The 14,393-nt window shown below is 38.6% G+C and overlaps 1 long non-coding RNA gene across 1 annotated transcript; it reads left to right on the forward strand.

Moving 5' to 3' along the window:
- The first annotated feature begins 561 nt into the window (after window positions 1-561).
- Window positions 562-14,187, forward strand: LOC137937799 (uncharacterized). Its single transcript, XR_011109657.1, has 3 exons — window positions 562-789; window positions 4,408-4,497; window positions 13,889-14,187. It is a non-coding gene; the product is annotated as an uncharacterized lncRNA (long non-coding RNA).
- The last annotated feature ends 206 nt before the right edge of the window (window positions 14,188-14,393 follow it).

Consider the following 14,393-nt stretch of genomic DNA (forward strand, 5'->3'; position numbering starts at 1 on the left):
AATTAACAATATTAAATTTTGTTAAAAGGATAGTCTCACATTAGTGAATATAAAGATATTGTATTGATTACACGGGAAATTTTTTTCCTAAGTGGCTAATAATTTTGGGATAGGACCTTCAACCCAAAATTAACGTGGTATTAGAGCACTTGTAGAGTTACAAAAAAGAGCGGGTCTTCCCGTGAGGTGGGGTGTTAAGAAATAATCCCATATGGACTAGTCATTTTAGGATAAGGCATTGGACCAAATTTAACATGGTATCAGAGTAAAGTTTTCATATGTGGGCATCTATCCAAAATTATCCATGTGCCACCACGTGAGTGGCTTCTACCCAAATTACTTACACGATAGTATTAATATATTAGTGAGTAAAAAAATATTGTATTTATTAGAAAGAAAAAAAGTTTCGTATGTGTTTAGTTATTTTTGGATAGGCAAGAATGGTTTCTTAGCGTTCGTGAGTATAGGTGAGTGGACCCATTTTCATGTCTCAGGTGCACTATTTGGTCTTCAACAAATGATGATGAATTCAATCTGCAGCTCTCCGTTGCAAACGGTGAAGATTCTATCTACAACTTCTTTCGAGAGTGCGAGCAGCGACTGCGTCAGCGGTGATCCCTTCACATCTCGGGGACACAAGGGGCACCCTGAGAGGTCTCCCGGATATTTAACGATCGCAGAGCTGTACACATCGGCTTCCGCGGGCACACTAGTTGCACTCCGAACTCTAAAACCCAGAACCTCCTCTCTCTGCTGTTTCCGGCCGGCACCATCTTCTCCATTTTCGAGGTGAGGATGAGAGGGAAAATGCGTTTGATTCTCCGGCTCCTGAGCTTTTCATGATTTATGACAGTTTCCTTTCCATCTCCATTTTCACAATGCGGAATCTTTTTGTTTCCTGGGAGAAAGCAAACGCGTTGATGAAGAAAGAGGAAAGTTAACAAGCTAGAAAACCGGTCGAAAGGCTCGCTAGCCTGCACGTTCTGCTTATTAAAAAAAAAAAAAAAAAACAGTTCTGTGTCATCTTCGCCCACGAAAACCCGTTGGATTCGCGCCGTGTCCTTATCTGGCATTGGCAGTTGGCACATTTAAACAGTTGGGTGGACGGCTGACCACAGCTTCGACTTTGTTGTATTCCAAAGGGGTAAACATCCGCGAGAACCTAAAAAGGGCGGATCTGGTATCCTCTGTCCTCACCTGGAAGTCGGATTCATTTGTCTCTCCGTCGAGAACGGTAAGATAATGCTCGTGGCTTACATACGCCTGCGGTTCGAGTTGTATCATTTTTGCGTGTAGTGATTCCGTTATCGATCTCCGTCCCGATGAATTTGTTGCTTGGAATAAATGTTCCTCCTCTCGCCGAATTCCTGCTGCATTTCTTTGATAACTGGAAAAGCTCAGGCTCTGTGAAGCCAGTTCTCGCAATTTTCAGATTTTCTTCAGAAATCAGTGTTTATTTCGCTCATTCCGACATGAACTTGGAGAAAGTCTCCCGTTTGAGAACTTTTCTGGTTTCTTTTCTATGTGAAGGAGTAAACAGAAAAGGTTCTGAGGTCGTATTGCTTCAGTTATAGGTCGTTTAGAGTTTGACTGGTGAACTGCAAAGGGAAAACAAACTGACGAAGGAAAAGATAATAAGCTTTTCCTTCTTCTGCAACTAGACGAAGGCATGGATTCCATTCAAGGGAGTTGTTCGAGCCTCGAAATCACTCAGGCAAAAATGATGTAAAGCGCCGAGGGGTTCTGTGAGCCACGAGCATCATCATTCACTCTTACAAGAAGCAGAAGAAGAGAATGTTTGAAGAGAGTAGAAGGCGCGAATGCGCCATGAGACTGCGGGAATTCGTTATAGGTGAGAATCCTTGGATGTCTTTGAACACTGCACAGCTTTCGTTCCTTCAAAACAAGTAGGTGCGCAGCTTGGTTGAGTCATCTAATCTTTGTAGAAATGTACTGTTTGATGGTGCTCGAACGATCTTTATTGCGATACCCAACTGTTCGATCTCTGTGTCATCGAGGAAGAATGGGTGATTAGGTTATTGAGGGGACTAGTGCTGTCAAAATGGCGACGGATGTTGAACTAGGATTACACTATTGGCTACAATGGCAAGTGCCTGTGTGTGCTTTGATCTTCATCGTCCCTGCGATTATAGCTGTAGTTGTATTCAGGGAAAGGAGAGCACTTGTGAGCTCTGTCGACCTGTGGATGCCCCGCGGGAGACGGCTCCATCCCCTTTGGCTTCTGGGTTAAAAGGTCTTGGTGGGTCTTTCTCATGTCATACATTCTTCTTGGGATGGTGGTTGACTGCGGAAATTTCAATTTCTATTTCTACACGCAGTAAGCTACTTGAGTGTTTCCTTTGGAATTGGTTGATTGCTGCTTGACTTTGCTTCTCTCATGGCTTAGGAATGGTTTTTAATGTGGGGCAGTGTGAAAAGTTGTTTTACTCCCCTAAATTTGTTGGTGATTTAGGGGGGGTTAGTCAACTTGAAGTCCGAGATGAAGATCAACCGCATTACGCCTCGTTAGTGGAGCGCAGATGACATTTCATCTGGATGTTGGGTATGAAGCAGTCCTTCATCTTCATGTTATAAAAAAATTCAAGTGGTTTCCGACCCTTTTTGCCATTCATCCAGATGAAGGACGCGCGGGGGTTCGAACCCGCAACATTTTTTTCCCCCTCTCTCTCCTCGCACCCCTCTCTCTCGCGCGTCCTTATTTTCATTTTTTCCTCCCCCTCTCTCGTCTCCCTGCGCCCCCAACGTCTCTGCTCCCTGTCTTCTCTCGGACTCTCCTCTCCAGCCTCCATCTTTGCTCCCTCTCTTCTCTGGCTTTCGTCTCTCGGTCTTCTCTCGGACTCGCCCTCTCTCGGTCTTCCAATTTCGTCCGATTTCCTCATTTCAATTTCGATTTTTTTCGATTTTGACATTTGGGCATCAATTGCATAATTTCTACTTCGATTAGGCATCGATTTCCCCATTCGGCAAAGAGCTTTTGACGCTGTTGCCAAAGAAGACGATGGCAGCTTTTCTCCGTGATCTCCTGCCGAGTTGCTGTTCGGAGAAGACAACCCTGTGCTGTTCAAAGACGACGACATCTTGCGGAAAAAAACTTTTCTGCCCGAGCCGCCTCAACCTAGTCCGAATTAGCTCAGAATACTGCTTAGGTGAGGGGGAGAAGAAGAAGTTGATCTCCCAAACTGTTCGGCGCCGGGAAGAGGAAGACGAAGCACTGTTCATCAATTTTTCCTAAGTTGAAAAATTTAATTGAGCACTGAGTTTATTCGTGTAGTAATAATGTTTATTTTACCTAATTTAATGTTTAAGTATTATATTTTAATTAAGTATACTTTAAAAATTACTAATTCTCTTATTTTCTGCGTTTTCCTCATTTGGGGGCACTAACACTAGAAATTGTTTTCCAGTGGACATGACCTTGTCCACACTAACACCCATTTCGAAGATGAAGATCATGTAGATGTATGAGATAAAGATGAAGATCAAATTTTCGTTTTGTTGACTAACCCCCCCTTAATATGGGTATCACGGAACTTAGCTCATTTGAGCCGAACTAAAGTGAGACTTGTTAGAGGAGTTGCCTCAGATGTGCTACCTCTTTAGGATCATATTTTATGAAGAACACTAGTTAAACCTTACAATGGAATTTATAACCCCATCTAGCAAATGAAAGCTCAGTGATCCTCATAATAATTTATAAAGTTACCTAAAAATCTAGGTGCCTTTACTGATGTAGTAGCTTCCAGAATGTAGCTCATTTAAGCTCTGTGTTGGAAGTTCTTGATCACTGCCATTAGATGTGCTTTTCATATGGATTCTGCCGGTTGAGGTCACAACTAGAACGTACACCACATTGAATTGACAGGGTGATATTTTGTCTATTCATCATAAAATGAGCCCCTTTTGAACCCTGAATTGATTTTCCTCAGTCTCTAACTCTATGTGCAAAGGAATCCTTATGTTTTTCTAGAGAGGACCACATACTTCTACTGCATGATGCTTGATTCTCCAGAGAAATATGTTCACTGAGATACAGTTTATCAAGAATCATAATTCACCTTTATATGGAAATTATGCTTAGAATAAATTCTATTAACAAGCGTTCTTGGTTCTTCCTAAATATCTGAAGGCTATCTTTGTTTTGCACTTTACAGATAAGACATTGAACAGTATAATTATCTAGATCCATCTCTTGATTAGTTGATTTACTTGCATTGCTATTGCGGTTTTTCTCCATAAAATGTTTTCATGTATACTAGTTTTTGCAGTACTACATTTTAATGGACTTCAGGGGTTTCTTTTTCTCTTTATTTGGACGTTTTTGGTGAGATAATCCCTTTTTCCTTCCTCCAGATTGTGGCAGAAACTTTTATTTGAGACTTTTAACAGACTTGTGCAGGTGCTGTGGTGCTGACAGATGTAGTTTTCTGGTGTATCATAGTTCCATTTCTTACAAACAAGCATTTCAAGTTGAATATGGTGAGTATTGCTTATGGAATCTTTTGGATGGTAATGTATCATCTTCGCATTTACTTGTCTGGTAGTATATTTTATCTGTTCAAATAGCCTTTGTCTCAGAGCCCACACAGGGGCATTTCTTATTGTGGAGTATTGCGTTCAAGTTTTGTGTATGTCTGGGTATCTTGGGGCTGTGCTTTACCCAGTAAAAAACTAAGGGAAGAAGTGTCTTGACTTTGTCAAATCTTGAATTATGAAACGCTGAATCTTAGAACTCTACCTTTTTGCATGAGAGCTGCAATTTTGCAGACCTTGTCTAGATGAAGATATTGCTTGTTAATAATCTCCTGGTCAATGTCTTGTTCCTAATGCCACGGTGTAGATTTTGTGTCTATATCCTGTCACTGGTGCATAAACTGTCTGGTCAAGTCTCTGAGCCTAGTCATTTTTTCTATTCACTGGCTGTCTCAACTCTCCAGCAGCAGATAACGTTATTGGATTGCTAAGCATGGATTACCGGTGAGCGTGCTGTATTTAGAGTACAACTTGTTTATTTGGCAGCTTAGAGAAAGAAAAGAGAACAGTTCATACTAGTTCTACCACACAAACTCATTATTATTGCATTTGTTATGCATTTAAGTTACTGATTTTTTTAACTAGATTATTCATTGTTGTGGTGTGGTTAAAGTGTGATCACCTACTTCATGTAAACATCAAATAAAAAAAGTAGTCTAATTAGTGGATTATATGGAATTGGTTTGGGCATCTTGTGCCTAGAATGCAGCAAAGTCTTCCAGGAAATGTCCAGGAGTGGACTTTAAGGTGCAAACTGATTGAGAAAAGTGGTTCATTCTATTTAGAAGTCCTGCAATCTAGGAGAGCTGGTACTGAATTGCCAACTTCGTTCCTAAGAATAGACATGGATCTATTGAATCTGTTTCAGATAGCTCAATTAATCTGACAAATATTTAAAATGCTACTGTTTACCATAATTCATTCCAGAGAGGTGCATAAAATTTTCTCTGTTTTCAAGTGGTTTTAGGTGGGTGGACAGTCTTATAGTACTTATTGACACCATGACAGAAAGCAAAACAGTAATTTGCAGGTGTTACTAGCCTCAAATAACTTTTCTTTTTTTGGAAGATTAGACCACAAATAACCTGGATTTTGACATTTGGTAAATCTATACTTTGGATCTTTCTGCTATGGGCAGAATTACTTAGCAAAATGTACTGCCAGTGGTGCAAACATGCCCTTTGCGGTTCATAGTTTCAAAATGTTTAATGACTACAACAAAATCATTCTCTTAGCAAGCAACTTTGCTATTCCGACAAGGCCTTGATTTCCTTTTCTTCTTTTCATTGTATCAAGCATCTCTTTGATAGATTATCGTATGATGTCTTGTTTTGGTGTCTGTCATATGCTCTCTTATTGTGCCAGCATCTTCTTGGCAGTTAATAGCTTGCATGCATACTCTCAAGGCTATGTGTCTTGTCCTTGATACTGCTGTCAACAGTCTGGTAAGTAATTACCATCAATAACAGCGTCATGTGTATGTGTATACATAATATATGTATTCCATAGTTGAGACTAATGTTTGAGATGTTTTTGTTGTTTTAGCCGTTTCCATTTCAGTTTGGCATATTTTGTGCTCTGGAGCTGCATCTATGTAATTTTCCAGTGGGTTCTTCGTGCATTTGGTTTTAAATGTGAAGTATTTGGTGTCGCTTACTTATGTGTTCATGCTTCCTTGTGGTTGTAAGTTCCTGCTGCATTGTATTTTACTCTCAATAGGTGGCCATACTCTTTTCTTGAGCTTGCAACATCTAGGGTGCCTACATGGTAATTACACTTGTATTGTGTAAGACTTGTATTGTGTAAGTGAAAGTGAATTTCGAAAAGTGGCCCCAAAAGCATTAGTGCGCTGTGTAAGTGGGGAGTGAAAGTGAATTATGCAGGTAATTCACTTTCACTCATTTTTGAGTAAAACAAGAGTGAAAGTGAATTCACTCCATGAGACTAGTGAATTCACTTTCACTCATCGTTTCATTCGATGCTCGATGGTTTCACTCTTCTGCTCTCACTCTCCGCTCTCTTCTTACCTGCGCTCGCTCTCTCCTCTCCTTTACCTGCGCTTGTCATCCATCTGCCTGCCGTCAGTTGCCTCTTATCTTCCTGCTAACCCTCTCTTCCATTCTCCTCTGCCTTTGTCCCTCCTCGGCTTCTCTTCCTCTCTGCAATCATCTTTCTTCCTCTCTGCTTCAATTGGCTTCTTTTCCTGCCGTCTCTCCATTCTCTATTTTCTCTAGTTGTCGTCCCTCTCGATTTCTCTCGCCCTCTTTCTCTTGCCGCCCTTCTCTTAGAACCTAACCCTAAATTTCTATCATTTCAACCTCGTTGCCCCTCTCTCTAATACTAATTTCTCTCATCGGTCGCCCCCTATTTTGAACCCTCAGCCGGTGCTTTGATTTCTGCTTTAATTTCTCCTTTGATTTTCACCTTCTTTTTGACAATGAGGGATTCAATTTGAAAGTGATAATTGCTGCTAATTTGTCTCAATTTCTCTTTCTTTTGCTTTTGATTCAGTTATCTTTAGTCTCTTATGCAATCCCTTTTTTCTTGTCTTTCTAGACACTGTTTCCACTTATGTAGAATTAGAGCAAACCTTGTTTTTCCTTAATGACTATTGCTTTTATTATATTAGATTTTCTTGCATTTAGTTGGTTCCCTGGTACTATTTTTGCTAGTTTGAATAGGGATACACTGTTATCGAGGCTACAAATCACAGAAGGATTAGGTAGATTATAAGTTTATATCTTTGTATACATCTATGTTCTCTTAGTGTAAGATTGGACGAGAATTCTTTGAGTAAATGTTTATGTCAATGACATCCAATTATCTGTAAACTGCTTGTTTATTTGAAATTCTATTGTAAAGATTTTGTACTTTATCATTGAGAAACATTGCAATTATATAGAGAAAGGGAGCTTCACCTACTGGTACCTAAGAAACTGCTTTTATTCTTCTTGATTGCCCTCTTGAATATAAGAAAGGTGAAAACCAGAGAAACGCAAAGTTGGTTAAAGAAGAAGATTAGTAATAACTTCAATGATTTCCTTCAAATGTTCTTTTCTTGGTAATAACTAAGTGTTTTTGGGCACTTGATTTTCTTTATGGTGTCTCTAGTCACTCTATAATTTTTATGTCTATTTTTAGCATTTCATCTTATTTAGTGCAACTTTTTCTCTAATCTATTTCCTAGGGCGGTACTCTTTTGTTGCGTTAGCAAGCGTGAGTTGCCACCAGACTAGATGAACCATAGAGGGGATTTGAGATGACCACATCGACTACTTATTAGGGGGATGCCTGGAAGGCTTTTCTGGTGGTTGATGTTGGGAGTGGTGGTGGGGTGGGGGGAGCTCTCTACCTCCATTTTGATAGAAATTAGACGCCCTAATTCCAAACTAACGAGAGGAAAAATAATAAACGTGGAAGAAGGGAAAAAACAAGCATGAAAAAGACACAACAGGATTTATACAGGTTTGCCTCAAGGTGAGACTACGTTCTGTCTTCCACTGCTGCAGTAATCCACTATGAAGATGAAATACTTTACAAGAGAAATTGCACACTTACGAGTGTTTCTCTCTAATCTCTCAGGTTGCAACTCTGAGATTGTCCTCGGTATAAAATGATTAAAACCCTAATAGCGGCGCCCCTTAATTATAAAGAAAAAATTAGGGTAGCCGCATTACAAGAGTGAAAATTTTAAATTACCCTTAATGAAATAATAATTTATATATCGTGGAGTGGGCGGGGGCTTTGCCCCTTACACCCCCGGGATGCGTAAATTAGGCTCCACAACTTTAACTCTTTTTACGTGTAAGTAAAGTGTATTGAGTGTTAACATTTATTTCCTTGGACAAAAAATAGAATCTCTATAATTACGATCCTAACTTTAGGATCTTTCTTTGTATAAATTGTTACGATAATGTACAATGGCTATCTATGCCTGACGATGAGAAGAACAAATTAATGAATTCAATACCTTATTTTTTACTTGGTATCAGAGCGTCTGTGGAAGGTAGATACGATTCTTCGTTCCACGACGGACAGAGTCTTCAATCAGTGCTTCTCGTCGCCGGTGAAATCGAAGGAAAACTTCTGATTGAGACACGCAAAATCGAAACAGTCTCATGACGGCACCAAAGAGCTTCAGATTTGGGGTTCATTGAATTTCCACCGTTGTCGACGTTGGATTAATGGTCGTAACTAGAACTCTGTTTTTTTGCCGCTTTTGGAGAAGACGAGTTCTATCGTAACTCTTGACGAGTTCTTAACTTCCCTTGTCGTCGTAACTCTTGAAACAAGCTCTGCAGGAGCCATCGGCGATTTGACTTCTGGGGAGTAAAGAGAAGTCACTAGGCTTGTCATCAGTAAAAAAAAAAAAAAAAAAGAAAAATTTCAGACATGAAGTTAGAGGTGCAAGGAAGAAGAAGGTAAAAAAACAAAAACTTAGGTCGGCTGATTTTTCAGCTGATTGACCCAAACCGAGTCTGTTTTGCAGTGTTTGTTTTATTCTGGGGAGTAAAGAGAAGTCACTAGGCTTGTCATCAGTAAAAAAAAAAAAAACAGAAAAATTTCAGACATGAAGCTAGAGGTGCAAGGAAGAGGTCTGTTTTGCAGTGTTTGTTTTATTCTGATCTCCACTGATCTGGTCTTTTCCGTTGGGTTAAGTTCTTTGCCGAGTGACCCAAACTGGGTCTGGTCTATTCCACTGGGTCAACCCAGCAACAGGAAGAGGTCTGTTTTGCAGTGTTTGTTTTATTCTGATCTCCACTGATCTGGTCTTCTTGCATCATGTCGAGAGAATCAACACCAATTATTCATGTTCAATCCGAAAATTTTGATTTTACAACCAACGTCATTTTTGCAGAAGTTAACTACGATGTATGGTCCTAAATCATAGAAATACAAATTGCAGGACGTGAGAAACTTGAATATATTATGGGAGAAACACCATGCCCACAAGATACTAATGCTTCTTATGCGAAGTGGTATGCTGAAAATCTAAAGGTCAAAGGGTGGTTCCTAACATCTATGTCACCTGACATCATGAAACGCTACATTTGACTATGCACCACACGTGAAATCTGGAATGCTTTGGCCTAAGCTTTCTATGATGGATCAGATGAATCACAACTCTTCTCATTGAATCAGAGAATTTTCTCTACCAAACAGACTGGTCGGCCTTTATCAACGTATTATGGTGATCTTGTAAAAATTTTCCAATAACTTGATCGTCGTGACAGAATTGTGATGAAAGATCCTGATGATGTTATTGCCTATAGAAAATCCGTTGAAAGATTGCGTGTATACATCTTCTTGAATGGATTAGATGCAAAATTCGAACAAGTCCGTGGTCAGATTCTTAGAAAGGATCTGATATTGGATCTTGAAGAAGCCAATGCTTATGTACATTGTGACTCGGTTCGCAAAACCACTCTAAATGATGAAGTTGATCGTGTTGAGTCATCTACAATGGTGGTACATTGAGCTAAGCCTAAAACAGCTCAATCAACTGGTCCTACCACTGATCAAAATCGGGCATCAGGATCTCAGAATTGCAGTTATTGGATTGGAACAGCAAAATCAGAGCATATTTGAAGTAATTGTGGTGAAACTGGGCATACAAAGTCGCAATGCTATGAACCGATTGGGTATCCAGAATGGTGGGATCCTACCAAAGTATCTCGAAAACGGAACTCTAAACCAAATAATCAGGCTTCAGTTGCAGTAGCAGAACCTTCCACCTCCAACACGCCTGAGGATGCCTCAGCCTTAATTGCTACATTTGGTAAGGTTCTTCACACTTCCACTCCTAGTAGTAATAGTGAATGGATAATTGATTCTGGGGCTACTGACCACATGACCTTTGACAATCATCATATTCAATCTATGAGACCATTTGAACAACATATTGTATCCACATCAAATGGTACTCCATCTCCTGTTATTGGAGAAGGCTCTATCACCCTCACTGAAAATCTGAGTCTTGATTTTGTATTAGTCGTTATTATCAGTGGCTCAAATAACTTTCACTCTGCATTGTATTGTGATTTTTTGGCCTAACCTTTGTGTTTTTAAGGACATTCGAACTTGGAAGGCAATTGGTTATGGTACTAGAAGGGGGAAACTCTATTATCTTGATCTAATGCTGGCGAGTTCTCATCAGTTAGTTCAAGCATTCTCTGTGAATAAATTTGCAGATTCTGAAATTTGGCTATGGCATAAACGGTTGGGTCATTCATCTTTTAAATATTTAAAGAAATTATTTCCAAAACTCTTTATTCGATTATCTGTTTCAGAATTTAAGTGTGATCTGTGTAAATTGGCTAAAAACCATCGTGTTCCATTTCAAATAAGTATGGATAAAAGTCCAACACCCTTTATGATTATTCCCTCTCTTAGTGATAAATAGTGGTTTGTTTCCTTTTTTGATGATCACACCCGTATGACTTGGATTTGCTTAATGAAATCAAAGAGTGAAGTTAGTTTATTGTTCAATTTCATAAAATAATAGTCATTCAATATCATTCTATAATACAAATTTTCTACAGTGACAATGGTGGAAGATTTGTTAATCAAGATTTGCAAGAATATCTAGATGATCATGGTATTACTCATCAAATATCTTGTCATTACACCCCTCAACAAAATGGGGTTGTAGAGCGCAAGAAACGCTACCTTATTGAGGTTGTTCGTGCTTCCTTGTTTGAAGCTCATATGTCGGCTAGTTACTGGGGTAAAGCCATCACATCTGCAGCTTATCTTATCAACCGAATACCCTCGAGTGCATTACAATTTCAGACCCCCTTGAGTGTTCTTCACAAAGCCGTGAGTTCACCTATTGTGCTGAATCTGTCACCTAGAGTTTTTGGGTATGTAGCCTTTGTTCATCTTCATAAGCCATTGAGAAATAAATTGAAACCTCAAACTCTCTAAATGTATCTTTGTTGGTTATGCTCAACATAAAAAAGGCTATCACTGTTATCATCCTCACTTTCGCAAATTGTATGTCACTCTTGATGTTGTATTTTATGAAGATAACATGTATTATACTCCCGAATCTTCAATTCAGGGGGAGAATAGGATTGAATTGCAGACCTTAAACATCATTTGGACACCTTGGATATTACAAGTGGTGAGTATTCATATTATAACAATGAACATCAAAATAATACAAATGAACATGGTTTACAGGATGGAAACATTCAAGACCAGATGAAAGTGGTGCAACCAGAATCTCAACCGAGATCTTCTCAGCAGATCATTTCCCCCCTTCATAATGTACCACTGGATCAATTGCTTCCTGAGTCTGAGTCCATGTTTGAGCCTCAGGTAAATTCTGAAACTTAACTAAAAGTGTTACCTCATCAAACCATAAGAGGAAAACCTAAAGTTAACTATGGGCCTCTTCTCACCTCTAAGTGTTAGTATCCCATGAATAATTTTGTGTCTTATTATAGATTGTTAAAGGAAAGTGAAGTATTTGTGCTATATCTATTCTTAGTAGTGTGCAGGAAGCCTTGAACGATCCTAAATAGAGAGAAGCTATAAATGAAGAAATGAGGTCCTTCCAAAAGAATTCAACATGGGAAGTAGTTGACTTTCCTGTAGGAATGACACCAGTCGGATGTAGATGGGTATTTACCATTAAATATAAAGTCGATGACACCATTAAAAGGTTCAAAGTAAGGCTTGTTGCCAAAGGATATACTCAAACATACGGGATTGGTTACATGGAGACATTTGCACCAGTGGCAAAGATCAATATTGTTCGAATTCTATTATCACTGGTCGTGAATCTTGACTGACCCTTTTATTAGATTGATGTTAAAAATGCATTTTTGCACGGAGATCTCCAAGAAGAAGTATATATGGAATTTACCTCTTGGATGAATTATGCAAACCAAAGGATGCAAGCAAGTATGTAAACTGAGGAAGTCCCTATATGGTTTGAAGCAGTCTCCGAGGGCGAGGTTTGGTAGGATCACTAATTTTATGAAGTCTGTTGTATACAAACAAAACAACTCAGATCATACTCCCTTCTTGAAATCTAACAAGGAAGCAATCACACATCTCATTGTGTATTGATGATATGATAATAACTAGGAATGATCCTGAATAGAAGAAAACATTGCAAAATCATCTTGCCAGGGAGTTTGAAATGAAAAATATCTGCTACTTAAAATATTTTCTTGGTATTAAAGTGTCAAGATCAAATGAAGAAATTTTTCTATCTCAATGAAAATATGCTCTGGATTTGTTGAAGGAAACTGGTATGACGGCATGTAGTCCAGTCAGTACTCCCATGAAAGAAAATCTGAAAGTGGGAACACATTCAGATCAAGTCTATGCTCACAAGGAATGTTATTTGAGACTAGTATTTTGCACATACCAAGCCTGATTTGGCTTATGTACTAAGTGTGGTTAGCCATTTTATGTACTTTCCAAGTGAAGAAGATATAATTACTGTCAACCGTATCTTGCGCTACTTAAAATCATCTCCAGGAAAATAAATTTTGTTTAAAAAGGGAGGCGACTTGAAAATTGAAGGTTATCTAATGCTGATTGGGTTGGGTCAATAAAGGATCGATGATCTACATTTGGATACTTTACTTTTGTAGGTGGAAAGTTGGTCACTTGGAGAACTAAGAAACAAGAAGTGGTGGCAAGATTGTCGATTGAAGCCGAATGCAGGGGAATGACCAAGGCAATATGTGAATTATTATGGATAAAAAATCTGATGCAAGAACTACACATTGTTCAAACAAGTCTGATGAAATTATAATGTGATAGAAAGGCAGTATGTGATATTGCCCACAACCTAGTACAACATGATAGAACTAAACACGTTGAGGTTGATAGACACTTTATTAAGGAAAAGTTGGAAGCAAGAATTATTGAAGTCCCACATGTTCGGTCTCAAGATTAGCTTGCCGATGTGCTAACTAAGGCAGTGTCTAACCAAGCTTTTAACAATTGTCTTGAAAAATTGGGCATGAGTAATATCTATGCACCAACTTGAGGGAGAGTGTTAACATTTATTTCCTTGTACAAAATAGATTAGAATATCTGTAATTACGATCCTAACTTTAGGATCTTTCTTTGTATAGATGATTACGATCATGTACAATGGCTATTTATGCCCGACGATGAGAAACACAAATCAATGAATTCAATACCTTATTTTTTATAAGTCACACGAGGATCATGATGCCATCCTATTTTGTCAATGTACAGATCTCATCCAGTTTGTAGGTGCAATGTGGGCTCACTTAATTCTATTTTATTGTTATTTTATTTCATGTGCTGTGTTGAATTCTTGATGTTAGTTTATTTCTTTCTGCAGGAAGTGTCATTATGGATCAAATCTGTTGTGGAAGAATGTGGAGATAATATAGTAGAGTTCCGAGTTAATGAAGCTATGAGCTTATACAGTGAGGGGCTATAAATAATTAAGTGTGGGTTCTAACTTCACAATTTAGCTTCTTTACAACGTTCCTTCTTGCCAGCATGAATGTAAATTCTCCAGACATAGGATGGTTGTAATGTAAATTTGTATGAATTGATTGTGAAAGTGATAATGTAAATTTGTATAAATTGATTGTGAAAGTGAAAAGTTGGATTCCCTTCTCCAGATTAGAAACTATGAAGTGCATCATTGAGAAAACTCTTTGAGTGAATATTGTGGAATTACTTGGTTTAGCTATCTCATGCTTGTTTCAACAACTTTTTTTTGTTTCCATTACTATAGAGTTATACTCCCTTGAGAAAAGTTGCAATATATTGTTCTCTACATCCTCTCCCGTCAACAAATTTACACACTTTTTCCATATTTTGTAATTGGAGTTTTC

Source organism: Aristolochia californica, unplaced genomic scaffold (assembly GCF_029961685.1).
Source record: "Aristolochia californica isolate CCGP_79_NKW_82.1479 unplaced genomic scaffold, dmAriCali1.0.hap1 SCAF_7, whole genome shotgun sequence".
Taxonomy (NCBI): Eukaryota; Viridiplantae; Streptophyta; class Magnoliopsida; order Piperales; family Aristolochiaceae; genus Aristolochia; species Aristolochia californica.